General features: G+C 38.2%; 1 protein-coding gene across 2 annotated transcripts in view; it reads left to right on the top strand.

The window, feature by feature from the left end:
- Positions 1 to 2,169: 2,169 nt before the first annotated feature.
- sulf1 (sulfatase 1) overlaps positions 2,170 to 8,910 on the top strand; it is a 75,815-nt gene continuing 69,074 nt past the window's right edge. Inside the window, exon 1 of one of the 2 annotated variants that reach the window (XM_058633337.1) lies at positions 2,170 to 2,273. The gene's annotated coding sequence lies outside the window, so the exon portion shown is untranslated. The remainder of the gene's footprint in view (positions 2,274 to 8,910) is intronic. The other variant, XM_058633344.1, reaches the window with a different exon arrangement.

Raw genomic sequence — 8,910 nt, 5'->3', positions numbered from 1 at the left:
TGTGTCTAATCATCCAGTTACAACTGCACAGTATCAGTCACACGTACCGCAGAATGAGAGGGATCAGGTTTCATATCATTAATACCAACTCTCTGGGGTATGAAACCTCAGATATCTTTTCAAAGCATGTTTTCTATGCAGTCTTTATACATCAGGCCCATTCAAAGCGACTGTGAAAGGCCACCCAAGACTAATGGCAGACATCGCCGCGCTTACTGGGAGATCTGGACCACCATCAATGGTCAGCAGACTGACCCGGGTCTTAATTTACAAATGAACAGACTGGGATTTATCTTGACATACAGCACAAATAAATCTATGGCGGAAGGGAGGTATGCTTTGAAGGCGTATAAAGTCTAGTATCACTCGCTGCTTGAAACGATCCAGTATATGGTGAGAATGTGCTGTATGTGGAAAACCAACAGTGTATATGAGAGTGGGTCTGTTTCAGTGTTGAAGGAAAGTTTGTGGAGATTTGTAGAACTGTTAAATTCAAATAAAAAGTAAAAGAAAAAAAAAAACAAGAGCTGTACTAAAAGGGTTTTAATGTTGGGCTGTAAATTTAATATTTAAAAACCACATTTCCTTTTTTTCCCCGTCAAGACACAGGGCATAATAGTATATTTTATGTAACATTTTACTTGAATACTCCCAATGCTATAAGTAACTTACATTTCCCCAGAAAAACCACCATCTGCTGCCATCTTTGCTGAACATATCCAGCCCTTTGTTTGTACTCGAAGCTGCTCTATCACCGACCTCGCACTTTGTATAATTATGCAGAAGCTCTTTTTTGTGTGTCTGTGGACTCCTCTGCAGAACCACCAGGGGAGGTTTATGTGGCTTTTTTTTTTTTTTTTTACAGTAACTGTAATTTAAAACATAATCAACAATCTGGATTCAGTTTTCTGTGCATGTTCATTGAAGTGAACTGCCTGTTCTCACAGAGCTAATGAAATCAGTCCCCACTGCTTTTTTAACTGGTAACTTCTTCAAGGCTGTCATCGACATGAAAGTTATGAAGTTGGCCTGTGCTGACATTTGAAGGCGAGGTATAAGTTCCACCCCACTTAAGTGTTGTAATTCACTTTCTTTTCACAAAAGTAATTGTAATAAGCAATTTTGGTTCTCTTGTTGACAGCCAGTATCACTGGAACAATAGTGATACAATAGTGCGTTATTATTGGTTGACACCAGGACTTAAAAATTAATAAAAAACAACAAAAATTAGATCAGTTTTAGCCAGATGCTTGAATCCAGTTTCCCTAAGCCTTTTAGAATAAGATGAGTAAGAACAAAAAAATAAGGGCCCAGTGTCCTGCAGTTGCCAGTGACCATAGTGCGGACGAGAAAATGCTGTCTTTTTCATTGCCATGTGGGAGATGTTGTTGAACGCTAACAAAATGATGATGGTCTGAAAATCATTATCTTTTTGTGGTCATTTGACGGATCTGCAATTACTTGAAATAGTTGTTATTTTACAACACATTGAAAAAATGTGTCTCTCCGGCTCATATGCAGTGGAAAAAGTGGAATAAGTTTCGTTTTTATGTACAGTCTTGCACTAATTAACTTGTTTTTCTGGATAAACCTGTGATTCTCTTTAGTTGAGACTCCCCAGTTAATCAAAACCTTAACATTTTACTGAACAGTAAACAACAAACGACAACAAGACAGAAAATCCTGTGTGTTGTTTTTTTTTCTGTTTATTTGTAGTATGTTTGTCTTTATGGCATGTGTCGCACGAATGTTGCACATTACGTTTGTGTGTCTTTTCCTTGCCCAATAAAATGAAAAAACAAACAACGCTTTACAAAGTGCTTCAACTGTCAGTCATGTGTGAAACAATAATAGGACGTGAAGGCTGGCTAAAGTAGCTCTCCCTCATCCTTTCATGGTTTAATGTAGTCTTTAAACAATCACATGTGGCATAATACACAACGTAAATACATAATTTACAAAAAATATATATATTATTTATTATTATTATTATTATTAGTAGTAGTAGTAGTAGTAGTATTTACTCACCTTCCTTTTTTTCCTCCTCTTTCTCTCTTTTTCCGCCTTTTCTTCTTCGCGTTCAACTAATGGCACACTCGGTGCTGCGAGAGGGTGTTGCTGCCCCCTGTAGGTCAAATGTAAAAGCTCCATTATTAAAGTAATTAAAACACAATCACTTCCGGCTGCCGTCTTCGTTCGTGTGTGCGTGGCGTCAGGTGTTGAACCATGCACTTTATTTGTCCACATTTCTGGAATGTTTCCTCAAAACAGCGGTAAGTTAACTGAGTGTATTTAAATTCTATTTGTTAAAAAAAAGAAGAAACAACAACACCTGTGATTAGAGTAGAGCCCCGGCTACGCTACGCTAACTACCTAAGCTTTGCGCAGTTTGTTGGCTAGTTTGTGGATTTTCATTTATATTTTTAATATTTATGTCATTGTGCCTTGCTTCAGGTGCATACTGTTTGAAAATAAATCACTAGAGTAACTCTGTAGCAAATAAACATGCTTAAAACAAAACAAAAAAGCTATAGTTGTTTTGTTTTTCCTGTAGTTATTTTAGGCTAGATTTCGTAGCTACGTGGTGGTGGTAACTGTTGCTGTTTTGCTATTTCATGAATCCACTTTCCCATCACTGTAAATGTACAAATCCAGCCCAATTGAGAGCTTATATAATAGTTTATTGTGTTTTGTTTGTGTAGTACTTAAGGATTATGTCCTGTCTTAGGAACACATCTTAAATCCATTTATTGTTTAAACCTCAGGCTGTGTAATAAAAATCCTCCCAGACCGTCCTTACCCCAAAACTGTAAACCAGAAGATATGCATCATTGTTGTGTGGATAGCTGAGGCTGTTAGGTTTGGCAGTGGTTGTGAAGTTCTGAAGGACAAGCTGTCCATATTAAACATGTGTTATGTTGTTTCTAGCTGAATGGTTTTCCCAACATTTCAGTCTGCTCTTTGGCCTCCTCTTTTCACATTTACACACGACACAGCGATAGAAACATCTGCTCTGTTAATGCTTTTCGTGTGATGATCAAGGTGTCAGTCTTGATGAATATGATAAGGAAATGTCTCATCCCCCTTGGTGCATTATGTTTAAAGGAAAATAGTTTGCTACTGGGATTAACAAATGCTTTTATGATGCTTTCAAACATCATGTATTTAATGTTGTTCCAAAGAGTTGTTCAGTAGGATTACATATTGGATGGAGACACAGAAATCCTGCTGTGATCTCTGGCTGGTTGTGAGGCTTTCCTGTCAAATCACTACTGTAAGCGTTAGATGAGGCCCCGAGGCCTTGAAGAGTATCCTGCACTTTCTTACGGGTCATTTGTTAGACCTCAGTGTGTGAGAACAGTAGTCAGGGTTGTCTTGTCTGCATCTCCCTTTTCTTTCACACACACTAATTTATGGTTAGCGATGTGGTCAGTTTTCCAGACGCTTGGGGATCTTTTCAAAAGCTGGTGCTGTGTGTCTTATACACTGGCTGGCCTTGCGGTGGGTGAGGCTTAGACCTGGGTCAGATGACTCATCCAAACTCGCTGCTTGTCTTAAGGTCCAGAGAATTTGTGAGCTTGTATTAGACTTATTATTCTTTCAAATGCGAGGATCTAATCTGGGTCTGATGGTCTGACATGTGTGTTTGGATATTTGTGCTCTCCTGCTGTGGATGTTTTTTTTTTTGTTTTTTTGGTATCCATGTCTGGAATGAAGTGAAACAAAATATTGTGGCAGGTTACACAAAAGCATTGTTAACCTGATAATTTGTAAAGCTATTGTAAAGCTGCTTTCTCTCCTGTGTCCACCAAAGTGCCCTCAGGGTAACGTGGAACACCTCCACTGCTGTAGTTATACTTGGGTTATATTTCACCATCAGAGTTCCTTTCTTTTTTCATTTACATATAAAGTTTCAGTGGATTTATTGAGTCTACACATGGCTTTGTACTCAAGTTGTGATTTATTACCCATTCTCTCTCTGCTTTATTCTAATTGTCTGCTTGCATACTTTTTTGTGCATTCTCCCATTTATCAAACAATCCTGCCAGAGGCTGCTGGTAGATGTAGATGGTTGGGTAACATGTATCTGTACAGCCTTATTTCTGTGACTTTCCTAAGTTCACCCTTATTCTGTATTGCAACTTTTAGTTAATAGTTATTATCCTAATGCATAATGCTACACATTCCAGTTATTTATACACATGTTATGCATGGTCAAAGAAAACCAAAACTCCCATTATAAAACCTATCTCTAGCATATGCTAATTTAATTTACATTTCCGTAATTTTGTTATTAAAAACTAGACTTTTTTGAGGTCAGCTCCAGAATGCCAGATTACATAAAGCGATATGTGTATATAATGTGTGTCCTTGTGTCTGATGAGGATTGATCGTCTTTGTTAAACCTTAAACCTTGAACACATCTGTGGCTTGATATTTTTTTTCTCTCCCATTAATAAAACCATACTTCCACCATAAACCACCATTGTATAATAGTTCCCACTTAGCACTGAATGCGGAAACATTAATTTTGAGCTTGGTAATTAGTATTTGCTGAGGAAAAGCACTCGCGTATGATTACAAGTTCCAGATGGCCTGCTGCTCTTAACCTCCTAACATTGTAACAGGGTAAGCACTAGAAATAATATTGAATTATTTGATTTGGCAGTAAACTGTGTGCTATTTCATCAGGGCTCCAATGGACAGAGTGCAGGAAAAGGGTGGAGTATGCCTGAATGATGCTGTTCAATGTTAAATAACCTCAAGTAAATCTCTGACCGTAGGAAAGCAGAGAATGTCTGTACTAATGCCAGATATCTGATGGCTTTCAGCTGCTTCACACCTGCTCCTTTTCTCTGTTCTCTCTCATCGATTGTATCATGTCCTTTAGCTGGTGAGTAATGTATGACGGACCTTTTTTCTTCTTGCGCATACTTGTCATCACAATTATCTTTACGCATTTGAAGATGGTCAAGGGTGAGCAGCCTGTCCATCTTAGCTAAGGACAGATTAAATGTCGCTATGGGAGTAGCAATGGAAGTGTTTGGTTCTCTTCCTCCCAATCACAGAGATGACGCTGTTTCCCCTCATCAAAGACTAACGCTGCCAAAGGTCTGATGTCAATTTCCCAGCAATACGCTGCTAAGTGGAATTATTCCGGGGTCGTGAAGCATTAGCATCAGATTGGTTGAACCGAAGCGTGATGGTTGGACCGGAACATTAACAAGTTACATTTGTTGTTATGACGGAGTTTGTCATGATTTGATAAAGATGTTGAGAGCATCATCGTACAAACCAAAAGATGAGTTCCCTTAACTTTTTTACGGCAGAGTTGAGATAAAATTCAGTGAATCTGTGTGAGTCATAGGAGTTCTTGCTCTGGCTGCAAGAAGTGCTTTCCAGTTTCTGGGTTTCACTTTTATGATTTTGAGTGAAGAACGACTGGATGTCTACACCAGCTGTCCCAGATTTTAGTTTAGACCCTCATTTTTTATTTGGGGTCATTTTCATCAAGAGCTGTAAATGCAATGTTTTTCCAAATTTAGTGCCGAGGAAACCTCACATGGTCATTTCAGTCATGGGAATAGAGTTAACTGAAAAGAAAATGTTGTTACAGAGCATTGCACAGCAGGTAGCCTACCTCAACCAACAGCTGAGAAAAAGAAATGTGGCCACACTGTTTGTAGTCACCTATCAAGAAGGAACCACAAGCATCCAGAGCAGTGGGCGAAGAACTGCAAAAAACCTGACCCTACAAATGAGACCTATACAAACTGTCTCGTAGGCGGTGTTGTGTTACAAATGATCTCATTGGTGTCGGTCAAAAACAAACATGAAGATAAAATGGATTTATTGGAGAGTAGAGGAAACCCTACTTACTTGGTATCCAAGGCAACTCTGTGCAGAAAAGGAACATCATCACTTATAAGATATACATATAACCTGGATTAGAAGCTTTTATTGAGAGCATATTTAATTCTCCTTAAAGAAAGCCATCCATTCAGTTGAGACTCCCTACCTTTTTATTGAAGGCCTTCAAGTTCTTCAGTCCTGGAGCTCTGTGTGAGCCATTAACCCTTTGTAATGATAAGAAAATTGTTTCAACATTATAAGCCGCAGACTTCTGTGCACTGACTGCTCTTTTCTTCTCTTTTTTCCCCTATGATTCCTGTTACTGGATCCGAATGAAACAGCCTTTGTGTCTTACATCATCTCAGTGGGGTAAAAGCTGCCTCTAAAATCCCCCCTTTTTCTTAAATTGATTGTGATACGTATGTCACCCTGTGGCTCATTTTAAGGGGCCTAGGGAATTAATGAAGAGAAATCATTGATAACCGAGCAATTTTCGTGTGCCTCAGTGATGTCATTGACAAGTTAGATCATAGTTGGACTTAAATATATGACTATAGCATGCTGAAGATTGAGTCTTTCAAGTGTAGGCCAAACAATGATGGGTTTTGGGCTGATACTAGGTCCTCTGATATTTTTCCATGAAGCTGAGTGGTTCTTGGGGCTTGCCAACAGTTTTGAGGGAGAAAAGAAAGAAAGAAAGAGGAGAGAAGCATGTAAGAATGACTGTTAGAATAAATGTTTCTTGCCTGTAGCTGTGTTTTTTTTTTTTTTTTTTTTTTCCCCCCTCTCCTCAAATCAATTGTGGAGATGCAGGGAGAAGATGTGTGAGGAGGTTGAACTGTGCCAGCCCTCCACAAGAGGGCACAGATGATGAGGCTGATGGAAATTAACTGGAGTGTTTTCTGATGATATTTTTAGCTGGTTGCACACCTTCTCATTAATTTGATGAAGTAGCAATCCCCAATTGTGTAAAGATAACACAGTGTCCCTCTCAAAGATGTACATATTTGACAGTTGACAGGTTTAATATGAAGCCTGTTGTCTTCAAAGTTTCTGTTTTCACTGCTACGGGATGGTGTATAATCCTTTCAGGAGGCTCTCATTGTAATGTTGCAAAACAAAAAGTTTGTAATATTTACACAGTATTAATGAGAGCTGCTCTGTTTTTCACACTTGGTTCACTATCTTAGTCACTTGTTAAAACAATAACAAGGGTGTAGTTTTTTCAAATTATGCAAAAAAATGAAATGTTAAATGCTGAAATATGTAGTGGATTAACTGATCAGTTATCATTAATTTACACATTTTCTGCAGCTGGCCACATGTTAAAATTGTGTAGAGGATTTTAATCTTTCTTTTGCAATCCTGGTTGCTTCCAACTTTTTTAAATGAGAGTTGTACTTTTAAGTACCTTTTAACTTTGCTACATATGTTGACAAAGATCCTGTTAAAGGTATCAATAATTTGGTTCATTTCCAATTTTATGGCTGTAGAAAAAAAAAGTTATTTCTGCCCCTTTTTCCAAGATAACTTTCACTTCCGTTCGCTAGTCCAATAGGTTTTGAATTTTCTAGATATCACAAATGGTCTAGGGGGGTTAAGGTAATGAGAACTATGACAGAATTGGTAAAAATGTGTTACTCAGTTTTCTTTATTGCAAAAAACGTATTTTAAATACCTCCAGAAGTGAAACCAGAAGTGAATTTGACAAGTCCTGGGTGTTTTAGTCATTGCTTGGGGAATGCTTGTAATTTTTCACTCGTCAACAAAGGTTTACAGATCTACAGTGTTTTCCTCATTCCTCAGGATAGGTTTACTACCCCTGACTTTGCCGGGCCTGTGAAATAGAACTATGAAATGATCTTAATGGCATCACCTGCACTTTAGAGCTGGACGTCAAGACCCTGACACAGAAGAGCAGTCTTGGGGGTTTGATTTACAGGAACATGTGGTCAAGGCTGTTGTTTGTCCCTGCAGTTGGTGTGCTATTACAGAACCTTCGACTCTGTAGATGGCCCCATATGGAGCCAAAGACATCTGAAGTTGTCTTACTGTGTGTGGTGTTTTGCTTGGAATGAAAAGTGGATAATAGAGGGGTTTCTTATAGGGGGTGAGCATTTGTGTTTACTTGGTAGCTATTCAAATTGAATGTGTTGTTTGCTGGAAAAAAAAGGCAATAACAACAATCATACATTTTTGATTTGAATTTATATATACATAGTTTTTAATTGCAATAAATTAATTATTTACTCTGCAGTTTACCATAGTATACAGTTCTTTTGGGAGGCAAAAACTAGTATATTTAGAAATGTAAATGCTGCCTTTAATATACTATTAGCTCATTCTCCCTCATAAACATAATTGATACCTTTAGTCTAGTGGGGAAATGTAAACAGACGGGCATCTGGTGAGACAGCCATGTGTCTTGGGTAGAACAGCTTCCCAGTCCAGTTTGTATTGTTCACTCCCTCCTCTGTGGCTGTCGGGGCCGAACAGAGGCGAGGAGACAACCACACAAAGGAAATATTTGTCCAATCTGTCCAAGCAAACTCACCAATTGAGGAGTGAACTTTCCCATCGCATTGCTCTGTGTCTGTGTGACATGTAATTGAAAGAGGAATTATGCTTTGAACTGAGGCAGCCTATGCGTTCAGAGAGAGAGTGAGTCATGGAATTTAATGACCGCTACATATTCTACACCTGTTCAACTGCATTTTGACCTGGTCAGAATTCAACAAATGGAATTATATTTGGATATTTATGATAATGGAGTTGATGGTAGACTAAACAATAGCTTGGCTGCATTTTCAAAGCTCCTTTTGCTTTTAAACAAAACATTTAAACCTGCAAAAGGGTTTTTGAAGGCAAAAAGATGTTAGTTTTAGACCGCACTTACTTAGAATAATGTTTATCTGTAGATCTGAGGTATGTTGTTTTTAATACACCACAAAAAGCCAAATCTTTATGTCTGGACAATGATTACCATATGCAAACATCAAATAAGTCCTCATTGTGCCATGGTTGAAGGCTTGCCATTTAAACAGTGTTTTTCAAAGT

The sequence above is a fragment of the Solea solea genome, chromosome 1 (assembly GCF_958295425.1).
Source record: "Solea solea chromosome 1, fSolSol10.1, whole genome shotgun sequence".
NCBI lineage: Eukaryota > Metazoa > Chordata > Actinopteri > Pleuronectiformes > Soleidae > Solea > Solea solea.
Note: the sequence above shows the minus strand (reverse complement) of the source record. Positions and strands in the feature narration are given on the sequence as shown.